General features: G+C 38.6%; 1 long non-coding RNA gene across 1 annotated transcript in view; it reads right to left on the bottom strand.

The window, feature by feature from the left end:
* Positions 1-16680: 16680 nt before the first annotated feature.
* LOC133646797 (uncharacterized) overlaps positions 16681-17635 on the bottom strand; it is an 8854-nt gene continuing 7899 nt past the window's right edge. Inside the window, exon 3 of the long non-coding RNA XR_009825344.1 lies at positions 16681-16787. This is a non-coding gene — a long non-coding RNA (uncharacterized LOC133646797). The remainder of the gene's footprint in view (positions 16788-17635) is intronic.

Here is a 17635-nt window from a genome sequence, read left to right as displayed (position 1 = left end):
ACCGCTTGGATTGTTGGCGCATTAAACATACGAGTATTCTTATGGTGCGTGTATAAGGAGCGCAAAATGGCACCTATTAGCAGACATTATCTGGCATTTTGTTTCGCAATATTATGCAAAACCAACTTTTCTTACCTTCTGGTACCTGCTGATCTGTATTTGTGATCTGCATAAGTCCTGAAAATGTGCGCACGTCCGCCACTGTAGTCCATGCCGACACCGTAGTCATAAGCTTCTTCTTTTTCTCTACCTTCTTATGTGGCATTCATCCTCCGCTGTTGCCATTTCTAATATAAAGTAGTGTAAAGTTCTTACTTATAGCTGTCAGTAAACTTGCTATCAAAGCGTTAAAAACTGTAGTGAGTTTACATAATTAACCCACGGAACTTTAGTTATTAGAGGGTTCCGGTCGGACGGTTTTTCACGAGACACATTTCCGGAGTTGATGTTGCATTACTGAGCCATGGATGAGAAGATGCTGCTCCGTTATTGATTTAAGTAAAGTTTGAATGTCATTTAAACAGTTAGCTCCATCTGTTGATACTTCTTCCACTCCCGTCCTTGCACGCTACACCGCTACAATAAAGATGACGGGGAGAAGACGCTGTCGAAGGTGAGCCACGTAAATAAGACCGCCCACAAAACAGCGCATCCTGAAGAGATGTTCAGAAAGCGACTTAAAGATGATCTGTCAAACATCATCTATGCAACATTTTGAACAAAGAACCACCATTACATGTTATGAAGACCACAAGGAAGTGTTTTAAATTTAGAAAAAAATCATAATAGATAGACCCCTTTAATGCGCCTTATAATCCGGTGCGCCTTTTGTATGAAAATAGACCTAAATAGGCCCGCTCATCGGCAGTGCGCCTTTAATCCAGTGCGCCATATGGTCCGAAAAATACAGTATGCTAAAATCATTGCTACAAGAATAAAATCATTGGTCTCAATTACAAGGTTTTGGTAGCACAACCAGATTCACAAATGTTGCACAAACATCAAATTACTATTAATACTGTGGTAAAAATAGTTTGAATTCTACCAATGTAATTTCATTAAAAAAAGGAGAATAAAGTTGCTTTTTTCATTTCACAATAAGAAATAGGAATAAAAAAAAAATAGGTAGTAAGTCATGAATGACAAAATTAAGATACAATATAAAAAAAAGGAAAAATAAGTAATTTTACAAGAATCCTATCATAAGTACTCATTTGAGTAGTATTTAGGTTGTAATATTAGAACAAAAAAAAAATATTTATTTTACACGGACACTGTCATAAGTACTGATTGAGTAGTTTTTAGTTGTAAGGTTACCAGAAAATAAATCGTAATTTTATGAGACTATTTGTGTAGTATTCATGTTGTAATGTTATGAGCAAATGGATTGTAATTTTACGTGACTACTGTCATAAGTACTCATTTGAGTAGTATGGTTGCAATATTATGAGAAAAAGGAATCTTAATTTTACGAAAATACTGTCATAAGTACTCATTTGAAAGTGCTCAAATTGTAATATTACGAGAAAATAAATCGTAATTTTACGATAAAACGGTCATAAGTATTCATTTGAGTAGTAATTAAGTTGTAATGTTAGGAGAAAAAAATAAGTCGTAATTTTACGAGCACACTGTCACGTGTGTTCATTTAAGTAGAATTCACGTTGTAAGATTACGAGAAAATAAATCTTATTCTTACGATAAACTGTCATAAGTACTCAGTTGAGTAGAATTTAAGTTGTAATATTACTAGAAAAATGTTTTCATTTTATGAGAATAGTGTCATAAGTACTCATTTGAGCAGTATTCAAGTTGTAATTTTACGAGAAAAGAAATCGTAATTTTGCGAGAAAACTGTCACAAGTGTTCATTTGAGTAGTATTTAAGTTGTGATAATATGAGAAAACAAATCAGAATTTTAAGGAAAAACGGTCATAAATATTTATTTGAGTTGTATTGAAGTTATATACTACAAGAAAATAAGTCGTAATTTTATGAGAACACCTTTACATGTGTTCATTTAAGTAGCATTCACGTTGTAATATTACGAGAAAATAAATCGTAATTTTACGAAAAACTGTCATAAGTACTCAGTTGAGTAGTATTTAAAGGCCCACTGAAATGATTTTTTTTTATTTAAACGGGAATAGCAGATCCATTCTATGTGTCATACTCGATCATTTCGCGATATTGCCATATTTTTGCTGAAAGGATTTAATAGAGAAAATCGACGATAAAGTTCGCAACTTTTGCTCGCTGATAAAAAAAAGCCTTGCCTGTACCGGAAGTAGCGTGACGTCACAGGAGCTAGTATTCCTCACAATTCCCCATTGTTTACAATGGAGCGAGAGAGATTCGGACCGAGAAAGTGATGATTACCCCATTAATTTGAGCGAGGATGAAAGATTCGTAGATGAGGAACGTTACAGTGAAGGACTTGAGAGACAGTGATGGACGTATCTTTTTTCGCTCTGACCGTAACTTAGGTACAAGCTGGCTCATTGGATTCCACACTCTCCTTTTTTTATTGTGTATCACGGATTTGTATGTTAAACCACCTCAGATACTATATCCTCTTGAAAATGAGAGTCGAGAACGCAAAATGGACATTCAGTGCCTTTTATCTCCACGACAATACATCGGCGAAATGCTTTAGCTACGAGCTAACGTGATAGCATCGTGCTTTAACTGCATATAGAAACAAAAAAATAAACCTCTGATTGGAAGGATAGATAGAAAATCAACAATACTATTAAACCGTGGACATGTAAATACACGGTTAATGCTTTCCAGGCTGGCGAAGGTTAACAATGCTGTGCTAACGACGCCATTGAAGCTAACTTAGCAACTTAGCAACGGGACCTCACAGAGCTATGCTAAAAACATTAGCTCTCCACCTACGCCAGCCAGCCCTCATCTACTCATCAACACCCGTGCTCACCTGCGTTCCAGCGATCGGCAGAAGGACGAAGGACTTCACCCGATGCGTTTGGCGGCCCGGAGACGTAGGAAGTCAAGGTGAGGTCGGCGGCTAGCGCGGCTAGCGCGGCTAGCGCTGCTAGCGCTCCAACAAAGTCCTCCTGGTTGTGTTGCTGTAGTCCGCTGCTAATACACCGATCCCACCTACAACTGTCTTCTTTGCAGCCTTCATTGTTCATTAAACAAATTGCAAAAGATGTCCAAAATACTGTGGAATTATGAAATGAAAACAGAGCTTTTTGTATAGGATTCTACGGGGTACCATAACTTCCGTTACTCTGACTTCGTCACGCGCATACGTCATCATACCGCGACGTTTCAGCCCGATATGTCCCGGGAAGTTTTAAAAGTCACTTTATAAGTTAACCCGGCCGTATTGGCATGTGTTGCAATGTTAAGATTTCATCATTGATATATAAACTATCAGACTGCGTGGTCGGTAGTAGTAGGTTTCAGTAGGCCTTTAAGTTGTAATATTAATAGAAAAATATTTTAATTTTATGAGAATAATGTCATAAATACTCATTTGAGTAGTATTCATGTTGTAATATTGCGGGAAAATAAATCATAATTTTTTCGAGAACGCTGTCACAAGTGTTCATTTGAGTAGTATTTAAGTTGTGATAATGTGAGCAAACAAATCAGAATTTTAAATGAAAACTGTCATAAATATTAATTTGATTTGTATTGAAGTTATATACTACAAGAAAATAAGTCGTAATTTTATGAGAACACCTTTACGTGTGTTCATTTAAGTAGCATTCACGTTGTAATATTACGAGAAAATAAATAATATTTTTACGAGAAACTGTCATAAGTACTCAGTTGAGTAGTATTTAAGTTGTAATATTACTAGAAAAATTATACAATTTTACAAGAATACTGTCATAAATACTAATTTGAGTAGTATTATGAGAAAATAAATCGTATTTTTACGAGAAACTGTCATAAGTACTCAGTTGAGTAGTATTTAAGTTGCAATATTACTAGAAATATGTTTTTTTAATTATATGACAATACTGTCATAAGTACTCATCTGAGTAGTATTCAAGTTGTAATATTACGAGAAAAGAAATCGTAATTTTACGATAAAACTGTCATAAGTATTCATTTGAGTAGTAATTAAGTTGTAATGTTAGGATAAAATAATCTGAATTTTAGGAGAAAACTGTCATAAATATTTATTTGAGTGGTATTAAAGTTATGTACTACAAGAAAATAAGTAGTAATTTTACGAGAACGATGTCATAAGTAGTGATTGCGTATCACAGTGTTTGTTTAAACATTATGAGAAAATAAATTGTAATTTTACGACAATAATGTGTTACTATTATGCGTCGACAAAGAATACGTCACTTTTGTCAAAAACATGTAACATTCGTGAGATTATTAAAAAGAGTAAAATTATTATATTCTCAAAAAAAGTCTTATTACAAGCAAAAATTTAAGGATGGTTTTTAGATTCAGTTCTAAAAAATTAACAAAAAAAAAACTTTGTTTTTTTTAACAATATAATAATAATTATTATAATATAATATAATAATGTTATAGGAATACAATTATTGTATTCCTATAACATTACAACTTTTTTCATGGAACCTTATGGTCATATCTTAATATTATTTCCTTCCGAGCACTGCTATAGTGATGAGCACAAAAATACAGTGTGTGTTTGTAAACATAGAACATATGATTTCAGAACATAGTTCATGAACACAATGTCTCCAATGCCAGGAATTCGCCACCTGTTACATTTTTTTTAACATGATAAAAGATGCTTTTAAGTTTGGCAATAAAGGAGACACAGACGGGGTTCAGGAATGTGTGGAGTGTACAAAAAACCCAACTAAACTACAAGATAACCAAAGTGCTCCCTGAGGCTTTTACTTCATGCATGCTTGATAAAAATGTGTTAACTGCTAAGTAATTTCAGCGATCCTTGGCTTGAGCTCCCCTGCAAAGCCCTGCAGACCCCCTGCACAGCAAACATTGCACTGTCCGTACAAGGAGCGGACATTAACACACACACACGTTTATAATTGACTTTACAACAGTAGTAGAAAGTATAGGTCAAAGTTTATTGGCACTTTTCTCCTGAGAATTTAAGGCATTACCTCCCACTGAGGTTTACTACGTGCAATATGAACTGTTTGACTGTGTGCAAGGACCTATACTGGCTCACTTGCACTGGCTTCCTGTGCACCTAAGATGCGACTTTAAGGTTTTACTACTTACGTATAAAATACTACACGGTCAAGCTCCTGCCTATCTTGACGATTGTATTGTACCATATGTCCCGGCAAGAAATCTGCGTTCAAAGAACTCCGGCTTATTAGTGATTCCCAGAGCCCAAAAAAAGTCTGCGGGCTATAGAGCGTTTTCTATTCGGGCTCCAATACTATGGAATGCCCTCCCGGTAAAAGTTAGAGATGCTACCTCAGTAGAAGCATTTAAGTCTCATCTTAAAACTCATTTGTATACTCTAGCCTTTAAATAGACTCCCTTTTTAGACCAGTTGATCTGCCGTTTCTTTTCTTTTCTTTTCTAATCTGCTCCGGGGTGGACCGCTAGCCTGTCCATCAGATGGGGACATCTCTACGCTGCTGACCCGTCTCCACTCGGGATGGTTCCCGCTGGCCCCACCATGGACTGGACTTTCGCTGATGTGTTGGACTTTCACAATATTATGTCAGACCCACTCGACACCGAGGATGTCGTTGTGGCTTGTACAGCCCTTTGAGACACTTGTGATTTAGGGCTATATAAATAAACATTGATTGATTGATTGATTGATAGTGCTTGCAATAAATACTGAATGTACCAGTCTGCAGTAGGGTTGTACTGTATACCGGTACTAGTATAGAATCGCGGTACTAATGAATCAAAAACGGTACTATACTCTGTTTGAAAAGTACCGGTTCGCCATATTTTTTTTTAACGGTCATGACGGCGCGTCGTCGCCACGTCGTGACATTGCTGGTTTTACGAGCTGAGGAGCATGTTCGGCAGCACACACACGCAGAGTACTTACAAGCAGACACGGTGTGTAGACAGAAAAGGGAGAATGGACGCATTTTGGCTTAAAAATTAAAGGTAAAGGTGAAGTTATAACACTGAAATGCCCTCAGGAAGAGGTGCTTTAAGACATCAGAATCAGAATCGTTTTATTGCCATTGTTTGAGAACGGGTTCACGAACTAGGAATTTTTCTTGGTGCAAACGTGCGACATAAAACACATATAACACATATAAGACATGGCTAGCTAGCTAGCGGCTAACGTCCAGCCGCACTCTGCAGTGTTTTAGCTTCTTCTAAATCACTAATCCTCGCCTCCATGGTGACAAATAAAGGACGTTTCTTACAAGTATCATCCCTGAAGGACGAGGAATAGCTAAACATGCTTCACTACACACTGTAGGAGGATACAATAGCTCACGGGCGTCACAATGTAAACAAATGCCATGGGTGGATCTACACCTGACATCATCTGTAATGATACCAAGTACAATAGCATATCTAGTCGATACTATGATTACATCAATATTTTTTATCATCACAAAATCTTTTTTCTTTTAAAAAAAAAATCATAGTATATTCATAAACGCAGGAAATATGTCCCTGGACACATGAGGACTTTGAATATGACCTGTAACTACTTGGTATCGGATCGATACTTAAATTTGTGGTATCCATTCATCCATTTTCTACCGCTTATTCCCTTCGGGGTTGCGGGGGGCGCTGGAGCCTATCTCAGCTACAATCAGGCGGAAGGCGGGGTACACCCTGGACAAGTCGCCACCTCATCGCAGGGCCATTTGTGGTATCATCCAAAACTAATGTGAAGTATCAAACAACAGAAGAATACGTGATTATTACATTTTAACAGAAGTGTAGATAGAACATGTTGAAACGGAAAATAACCGGATATTAGCAGTAAATCTACTTACACTATCTACTTTAGCCGCCAGACGGCAGTACAGTGTTGAATACCTTAAAATATTTATAGTGGAAATTCCAACTTTGACCACAGCGTCAGTTGCTATGTAGAGTGGCGCTTTGCATCATTTTCAGCAGACTGCATTGCCAAACGATTAAACCCAAACCTTCCTTTCAAGTGAGATCTACCCAGAAATAGGAACTTATGAATCCTTTCCCTACTGTTTAAAGGCCTACTGAAATGATTTTTTAAAATTTAAACGGGGATAGCAGATCCATTCTATGTGTCATACTTGATCATTTCGCGATATTGCCATATTTTTGCTGAAAGGATTTAGTAGAGAACATCGACGATAAAGTTCGCAACTTCTGGTCGCTGATAAAAAAAGCCTTGCCTGTACCGGAAGTAGCGTGACGTCACAGGTTGAAGGGCCCCTCGCATTTCCCCATTGTTTACACCAGCAGCGAGAGCGATTCGGACCGAGAAAGTGACGATTACCCCATTAATTTGAGCGAGGATGAAAGATTTGTGGATGAGGAACGTGAGAGTGAAGGACTAGAGTGCAGTGCAGGACATATCTTTTTTCGCTCTGACCGTAACTTAGGTACAAAGGCTCATTGGATTCCACACTTTCTCCTTTTTCTATTGTGGATCACGGATTTGTATTTTAAACCACCTCGGATACTATATCCTCTTGAAAATGAGAGTCGAGAACGCGAAATGGACATTCACAGTGACTTTTATCTCCACAACAATACATCCGTGAAGCACTTTAGCTATGGAGCTAACGTGATAGCATTGTGCTTAAATGCAGATAGAAACAAAAGAAATAAGCCCCTGACTGGAAGGATAGACAGAAGATCAACAATACTACTATCAGGAGACACCGAACCAAGCACTGGACCTGTAACTACACGGTTAATGCTGTGCCGCCTGTCGAAGCCTAGCAATGCTGTTGCTAACGACGCCATTGAAGCTAACTTAGCTACGGGACCTCACAGAGCTATGCTAAAAACATTAGCTATCCACCTACACCAGCTCTTCTGCTCATCAACACCCGTGCTCACCTGCGTTCCAGCGATCGACGGCGCGACGAAGGACTTCACCCGATCATCGATGCGGTTGGGGGCTAGCGTCGGATAGCGTCGGATAGCGTCGGATAGCGTCGGATAGCGCCGGATAGCACGTCTGCTATCCGACTCAAAGTCCTCCTGGTTGTGTTGCTGCAGCCAGCCGCTAATACACCGATCTCACCTACAGCTTTCTTCTTTGCAGTCTCCATTGTTCATTAAACAAATTGCAAAAGATTCACCAACACAGATGTCCAGAATACTGTGGAATTTTGCGATGAAAACAGAGCTGTTTGTATTGGGATACAATGTGTCCCAATGCTTCCGGTTCAACCATTGACGTCACGCGCAAACGTCATCATACCTAGACGTTTTCAACCGGAAGTTTCCCGGGAAATTTAAAATTGCACTTTATAAGTTAACCCGGCCGTATTGGCATGTGTCGCAATGTTAAGATTTCATCATTGATATATAAACTATCAGACTGCGTGGTCGGTAGTAGTGGGTTTCAGTAGGCCTTTAAACTGTCATATGTAATGAATACTGTATGTGGCTTATATGCACTGAATGTAATATTTGGTGTGCAGTACAGTATTTAGTAGTATTTAGATAGTAGTCGATGTAATACTATGTAATGTGTGTTGTATTGGTACAGTATGTTTTGTATGTGATGTACTAAAATATATAAGTATTATAGGTAATATGTATGTTATAATATACGTGTTATGTAAGAATGGGTAACTTTTACGTTTTAATCGATACAGTACCAATTGTCAGTCTTTTTGTATGTGTTCAAATGTTTTTATAAATGTTTTTGTTTAAAATCAAACACTGAGCCGTGCTGTCCGGTTGTTACCTTATTTTCTTACACTTCTGTGTCTCATTTGCAAGTACTGTACTGTATCAATATAGTAGGCTTGGGATGCAGTTGCGGTTCCAAGACGTTAGACAGTAGCGTCTATGTTAAGAGTCCCAAGTGACCAGGAGTCTAGTTGTGGGACAGGTGTTTTTCTGTCCCCGAAACGCAGGTAAATATTAATGATGCACAAGAGTTGTCCGTTCTTTTTCCAACATCCTTCTGGCGAGGAGGCGGAAGAGCCCCTAAATATTACACCGTAATAATATGTGAAAAATAAGATATTTAAGAAAGTAAATAAATGTCCATCAGTTATCAATATACAGTACATTTTCAAAACTGAAATAGTCTAGTCTTGAGTGTACCAAATACTGACTGCAGTGTGTTCTAGTTGGGAAGTAGTCTTTGCCATTATGTTGAATGTCTTTCTTTTTGTTTTACCTTAAGTATTGTACTTACACCCATTCCTGGGTGGGGGTTAATCATTTAGCAATGCAGTCTGCCTAAAATGATTGGAAGCGCCACTCTACATCACACTTGCCAACCTTGAGACGTCCGAATTTGGGAGATGGGGGGGGGGGGGTTTGAGGTGGGGGTGGGGGAGGGTTTAGGTGGGCGGGGTGGGGTGGGGTTTGGTGGTAGCGGGGGTGTATATTGTAGCGTCCCGGAAGAGTTAGTGCTGCAAGGTGTTCTGGGTATTTGTTCTGTTGTGTTTATGTTGTGTTACGGTGCGAATGTTCTCCCCAAATGTGTTTGTTATTCTTGTTTGGTGTGGGTTCACATTGTGGCGCATATTTGTAACAGTTTTAAAGTTGTTTATACGGCCACCCTCAGTGTGACCTGTATGGCTGTTGATCAAGTATGCATGGCATTCATTATGTGTGTTTAACAGCCGCATATAATATGTGACAGGGCCGGCACGCTGTTTGTATGGCGGAAAAGCGGACGTGACGACAGGTTGTAGAGAACGCTAAAGGCAATGTCTTTAAGGCATGCCCTCAATGTTGTTGTTCGGTTGGAAATCGGGAGAAATTCGGGAGAATGGTTGTCCCGGGAGATTTTCGAGAGGGGCACTGAAATTCGGGAGTCTCCTGGGAAAATCGGGAGGGTTGGCAAGTATGCTCTACATAGCAAAAGTTGGAATTAGCACAAAACACATTTTAAGATATTCAACACTCTTACTGCCATCTGGCGACTAAAGTGGATAGTGCAGCCCCCGCAATTCGCAGGGGGTGACAAATGGGGCAATATGAATCCCCTTCCAACTGTAATACACACAAGTTGTTTGATTATAACGTGCATTTTAGTTGTAGTTTTGATTACCAAATTTGGAGGCTTTGAAATTGCCATGTAAAATCGCTAATGCTAATGAGTAGCATGTCTATGGCAAATCCTATGTAAATTTTCATTGAGCGTTTTAAAAAGTCCAATCATCCAATCACAGTTTATTTGTAAAGCCCTTAATCACAAGTGCTTCAAAGGGCTTCACAAACCACGACGGAATCCTCTGATCTGGACCCACATCTGGACAAGGAAAAACTTCAAAAGCCCGAGATGGGGAAAAGAAGAAACCTTAGGAAGGTGCCGAAGATGTGTGTACTGTACACGTGTACTGGATGTCAATAGTACGACATGCAATAAGCACCATATATGTATTGTAGGACATTTTAGGTCGGGGATTCTCAAACTGTGGTGCTCGGGCTCCATCAACTGGTACGCCAAATAATCACTTAAAAAAATATTCAAACAAAGTGTTACTGTTCAAATTGTGTGAAATGTTACAGGGGCCAGACATATTCAATATATTTGGTAAATAAAACCTCTGCCTTGTTTATAATGAATAAACTATTGTATTTTAATGTTGTTCATTATGTTGGTACTTAATGAATATTTAGGTCTAATACACTACTGTATTTTAATGTTGGTCACTATGTTGGTACTTGGAGAGTCAAGTGTTTTCTGAGGTGCTACTTGGTGAAACAAGTCTAAGAACCACAGGTCTTATATTGTATGTCGTGTGATATGAGGGTATTTCATAGGTCATCAAAGTAATACTGTAGGTATATTTGTTTTCAGCGTGCATGTTGACAAAGTAATACTGTAGGTATATTTGTTTTCAGCGTGCATGTTGACATCATTCCTTGAGTGAGACCTATTGACTTGACCTACATGACAGTAGGAGCAGCACGTGTTTACAGGCAGCCAAAGTGGAAAAAGCACGTAGTATGAAGAAAAGCAGATTGGTTCAATCAGAAAACAAATAATATAATATAATACATGATAACATTATTTTAAAGTAGCAGTAGATTGGAAAAAACAAATTGTCTTTATATGCTTATTTGTGTTTCATTGTATCCATTAAACCATATTCAATTGTATTTGCAATCCACAAAGTATGTGAAAATACCCTCTATACATCACAAAATGCCACATAGTCAGCAATTTTGAATATTAGGCTCTGAATATCTTCGGCAATTTCTGTAGATTCTACGTCACTGTCATAATGCTTCTGCACTCTGACCATATTAATAGATCAGTCATACTGGAAATGCGCAAAAATTGGAAAGAGATGTGCTGTTTATCATTCACAATCCTTATGTAAGACAATGAACAGCTACAAATGTGTGCTTCATTAACTAAAGGTATTACAAAAAAGATCAACTAGAATAATACGTAATGTTGGGTATAGAGAACATACAAACTATTTATTTATTGAATCCAAAATATTGAAATTCAACGACTTGGTGGATTTGCCAACAGCTAAAATGATGTTCAAACCTGCTACACAACAATGTGCAACAATTCTTCTCAATTTAAGAGGAGAAATAGAACCTTAGAGGAGAATCTAATTTAAAACATTTGTATGCACATACAACACTTAAAGGCCTACTGAAACCCACTACTACCGACCACACAGTCTGATAGTTTATATATCAATGATGAAATCTTAACATTGCAACACATGCCAATACGGCCCGGTTAACTTATAAAGTGCAATTGAAAACGTCTATGTATGATGACGTATGCGCGTGACGTCAATCGTTGAAACGGAAGTATGCGGACACATTGAATCCTATACAAAAAACTCTGTTTTCATCTCAAAATTCCACAGTATTCTGGACATCTGTGTTGGTGAATCTTTTGCAATTTGTTTAATGAACAATGAAGACTGCAAAGAAGAAAGTTGTAGGTGGGATCCGTGTATTCGCGGCGGACTACAGCAACACAACCAGGAGGACTTTGACTTGGATAGCAGACGCGCTAGCCGCCGAACTCACCTTAACTTCCTCCGTCTCCGGGCCGCCGACCGCATCTGTGATCGGGTGAAGTCCTTCGTCGCACTGTCGATCGCTGGAACGCAGGTGAGCACGGGTGTTGATGAGCAGATGAGGGCTGGCTGGCGTAGGTGGATAGCTAATGTTTTTAGCATAGCTCTGTGAGGTCCGGTTGCTAAGTTAGCTTCAATGGCGTCATTAGCAACAGCATTGTTAACCTTCGCCAGGCTGGAAAGCATTAACCGTGTATTTACAGGTCCATGGTTTAATAGTATTGTTGATTTTCTATCTATCCTTCCAGTCAGGGGTTTATTTATTTTGTTTCTATATGCAGTTAAGCACGATGCTATCACGTTAGCTCTGTAGCTAAAGTGTTTTGCCAATGTATTGTCGTGGAGATAAAAGTCACTGTGAATGTCCATTTCGCGTTCTCGACTCTCATTTTCAAGACGATATAGTATCCGAGGTGGTTTAGAATACAAATCCGTGATCCACAATAGAAAAAGGAGAGAGTGTGGACTCCATTGAGCCAGCTTGTACCTAAGTTACGGTCAGAGCGAAAAAAGATATGTCTTGCACTGCATTCTAGTCCTTCACTCTAACGCATCCTCATCCACGAATCTTTCATCCTCGCTCAAATTAATGGGGTAATCGTCGCTTTCTCGGTCCAAATCGCTTTAGCTGCATTGAAAACAATGGGGAAATGTGAGGAGCTTTTCAACCGTTGACGTCACGCTACTTCCGGTACAGGCAAGGCTTTTTTTTTATCAGCGACCAAAAGTTGCAACTTTATCGTCGATGTTCTCTACTAAATCCTTTCAGCAAAAATATGGCAATATGGAGAAATGATCAAGTATGACACATAGAATGGATCTGCTATCCCCGTTTAAATAAAAACATTTCATTTCAGTAGGCCTTTAACATCTTCAGCATATCAGTATGTGGAATTAAATTATGGAGTGGGTTAAGCAAAAAAATCACACAAAGCACCAATATGATTCAGTTTAAGAGACTATTCAAACTACAAGTGTTCACAAAGTACAAAGAAGAAGAATTATGATGAACATCTTGAAACTTATTCAATGAGAAAATAATTATTTATGTATTTGATATTTGTTTACTTACCTATGGTATATCTATTATTTTTTTTAATTTATTCACTGTTCTGTTACATTCAGTGAACAAGCAAATGGGATTAAAATTGCGATGCTATGAATAAGCTCTGCTTCTTCCTGCTCCTTTTCGGACGTGCTGTAATGAACCAACTGGAAATATGTGATGCATTACATTGTATCGTATGCATGTTCCAAATAAACTGAAACTGAATTATACATGTGGGCCCGTAGATAGAAATACTGTTTAAATGTAGCGAGCTACTATTGCCATGTAGCTAGTAGTGTAGCTTGCTACAATTCCCCTGTAACTTGGCTACATTTAGTCGAGAGTAACTTTTAGCTTAGCTTACTACATTTTCCAAGTAGCTTGCTCATCACTGGTTGTTGGCTCAGAAAAAGTCTGCTTGATTAGCAATGTTGTTGATGGGGAAGGGATCCGTGGTTCCTACCTCTACGTCACGGATCATGTGACTCAATAACTCTCAAAATGTCTCGGGAATCTCCGTCAGATTGATACTATTTTAATCATATCTTTTTATTCGCTAACTTTGGAAGTCTTTTGGTGTCAACAATCAGATGATAATCGCTTTAATTCAGAGGCAACTTGCTTTTCCATTTTATTGGTTCTTTAAGAAGCAAGTTCTAGAATTGTCGATGCAGACTTTTCCATTTTATTGGTTCATTTAAAAGTAGGTTCTAGAATCGTCGATGCAGACTTTTGCTGGCTTAAGACGACACTAATAGTCCGACACTGCCAGGCCGGGTGGTGCCTTCAGGGCACAGCTCGCCACGCTTTGATCTAATAGAAAATGTGTGATTGAGTCGCGAAAAACGTTACCTCATCCACGTAGCGTGGCAAAGTCTCACGTGGAAGGAAGTGGGACGGATTTCTGCACGTGAGGCCGTAAATTAAATCAGGCACGGCGGTGAGATACTCATCATTGGATGACAGCTGCCTGACCTCCAGCTGGAAGCCCTTCTGTTCGACTAGGTCGATAGTGTAAGGAACGCTGCGAAAAAAATCACAAATTTTCCATGGAAAAATGTTTCATATTCGCTAGCTGACAGATTGAGCAACACCAAGAGAACTGCCTGCGTCATGTTTACCTTGCTAGGCAGAATTCACAGGTCACAATCATGTTTGAATTGTAGGCCAGTGGCACAAAGGTCAGCACTACGCGGTTAATTAGACCAGCTTATTCACACATAAATGTTCATATTGTAAAGAAATACAGTGGTACTTCTAAAGTTGTAAATTTGAGGATTTTTACCAACGGTTTATATACACCTATACCCTTTACTTTTTTATTTTATTTAATTTTTTTTTACAAAAAACTAAGTTAAACATGTAAATGTTATGGAGTGAGTGAATGATCAGTAGTAGTAATAGGGTTAGCTTTACTTCTTCTGACTCTTTTTCAGATATGCTGAATTGAGCAAAAGTAACCATGTGGCATTCTTTAATGTAAGGTGTTCAACTTCCATCCATCCATCCCTCCATCCATCCATCCATCCATCCATCCATCCATCCATCCATCCATCCCTCCATCCATCCATCCATCCACCTTCTTTTGCCTATCCTAGGTTGGGTCACAGGGGCAAGCAACTTAAAGGCCTACTGAAACCCACTACAACCGACCACGCAGTCTGATAGTTTATATATCAATGATGAAATCTTAACATTATAACACATGCCAATACGGCCGGGTTAACTTATAAAGTGACATTTTAAATTTGCCGCTAAACTTCCGGTTCGAAACGCCTCTGAGGATGACGTATGCGTGTGACGTAGCCCGGCGAACACGGGTATGCCTTCCACATTGAAGCCGATACGAAAAAGCTCTGTTTTCATTTCATAATTCCACAGTATTCTGGACATCTGTGTTCGTGAATCTGTTTCAATCATGTTCATTGCATTATGGAGACGGAAGCCGAGCAAGCAAAGAAGAAAGTTGTCGGTGCGAAATGGACGTATTTTTCGAACGTAGTCAGCCACAACAGTACACAGCCGGCGCTTCTTTGTTTACATTCCCGAAAGATGCAGTCAAGATGGAAGAACTCGGATAACAGAGACTCTAACCAGGAGGACTTTTGATTTGGATACACAGACGCCTGTAGAGAACTGGGACAACACAGACTCTTACCAGGATTACTTTGATTTGGATGACAAAGACGCAGACGTGCTACTGTGAGTATGCAGCTTTGGCTTTTTTTTGCGTATGTACGTAACTTTTTTAAAATATATAAGCTTTATGAACCTTGGGTTAGGTGAACGGTCTTTTGGGCTGAGTGATTGTGTGTGTTGATCATGTGTTTGAATTGTATTGGCGTGTTCTATGGAGCTAGGAGCTAGCAGAGGAGCTAGGAGCTAGCATAACACGTACCGTACCGTACGTGCGCGTCACGTACGTAACTTTTTAAAAATATATAAGCTTTATGAACCTTGGGTTAGGTGAACGGTCTTTTGGGCTGAGTGATTGTGTGTGTTGATCAGGTGTTTGAATTGTATTGGCGTGTTCTATGGAGCTAGGAGCTAGCAGAGGAGCTAGGAGCTAGCATACCAAACACGCAGGTGTTATTATGCAGGATTAATTTGTGGCATATTAAATATAAGCCTGGTTGTGTTGTGGCTAATAGAGTATATATATGTCTTGTGTTTATTTACTGTTGTAGTCATTCCCAGCTGAATATCAGGTACCGTGAGTATGCAGCCTTGGCTGCTAAACATTCGATAACTTGACCGTATGTGCGCGTCACGTACGTAACTTTTTAAAAATATATAAGCTTTATGAACCTTGGGTTAGGTAAACGGTCTTTTGGGCTGAGTGATTGTGTGTGTTGATCAGGTGTTTGAATTGTATTGGCGTGTTCTATGGAGCTAGGAGCTAGCAGAGGAGCTAGGAGCTAGCATAACAAACACGCAGGTGTTTTTATGCAGGATTAATTTGTGGCATATTAAATATAAGCCTGGTTGTGTTGTGGCTAATAGAGTATATATATGTCTTGTGTTTATTTACTGTTTTAGTCATTCCCAGCTGAATATCAGGTCACCCCCGGCTCTCACAGCATCTTCCCTATCTGAATAGCTTCAACTCCCCACTAGTCCTTCACTTGCACTTTACTCATCCACAAATCTTTCATCCTCGCTCAAATTAATGGGGAAATTGTCGCTTTCTCGGTCCGAATCTCTCTCACTTCATGCGGCCATCATTGTAAACAATAGGGAACTTTGCGTATATGTTCAACTGACTACGTCACACTACTTCCGGTAGGTGCAAGCCTTTTTTTTATCAGATACCAAAAGTTGCAATCTTTATCGTCGTTGTTCTATACTAAATCCTTTCAGCAAAAATATGGCAATATCGCGAAATGATCAAGTATGACACATAGAATAGATCTGCTATCCCCGTTTAAATAAAAAAAATTCATTTCAGTAGGCCTTTAAGTAGAGAAACCCAGACTTCCCTCTCCCCAGTTACTTCGTCCAGCTCTTCCTGGGGGATCCTGAGGTGTTTCCACAGTCCTGGGTCTTCCGCATGGCACCTAATCTGGCTCCTTAAAATGTACATACAGTATATCTTTTGAAAAAAACAAAACAAAAAAATAAAACATACATACATACATACATACATACATATATATATATAGTACAGGCCAAAATTTTGGACACACCGTCTCATTCAATGTGTTTAGTTTATTTTCATGACTATTTACATTGCAGATTGTCACTGAAGGCATCCAAACTACAAATGAACACATGTGAAGTTATGTACTTAACAAAAAAAGGTGAAATAACTGAAAACACGTTTTACATTCTAGTTTCTTCAAAATAGCCACCCTTTGCTCTGATTACTGCCTTGCACACTCTTGGCATTCTCTCCATGAGCTTCAAGAGGTAGTCACCTGAAATGGTTTTCACTTCACAGGTGTGATAGTTTTGATGCCTTCAGTGACCATCTGCAATGTAAATAGTCATGAAAATAAAGAAAACACACTGAAATGAGAAGTGTGTCCAAACATTTACATACATACATACATACATACATACATATGTACACACACACACACGCACGCACGCGCACACACACACACACATATAAATATATACATATACATCTATATACTGTATACACATGCATATATACACATGCATATATATATATATATATATATATATATATATATATATATATATATATATATATATATATATACATATATATTTCAGTTCAGTTTATTTATTTATATAGCACATTTTAAAGCAATCCCAGTTTGCCAAAGTGCTGTACAGGCATAAGAAAAGGGGCACATAGTGTCACATTTACATGGTAACACAGAAGGATGAATACAATATATGTTTATGAAATTGCATTGTCCCCTTTGAAATAAACTAATCTAAAAGC

Source organism: Entelurus aequoreus, linkage group LG03 (genome assembly GCF_033978785.1).
Source record: "Entelurus aequoreus isolate RoL-2023_Sb linkage group LG03, RoL_Eaeq_v1.1, whole genome shotgun sequence".
In the NCBI taxonomy this organism is placed as follows: Eukaryota; Metazoa; Chordata; class Actinopteri; order Syngnathiformes; family Syngnathidae; genus Entelurus; species Entelurus aequoreus.
Note: the sequence above shows the minus strand (reverse complement) of the source record. Positions and strands in the feature narration are given on the sequence as shown.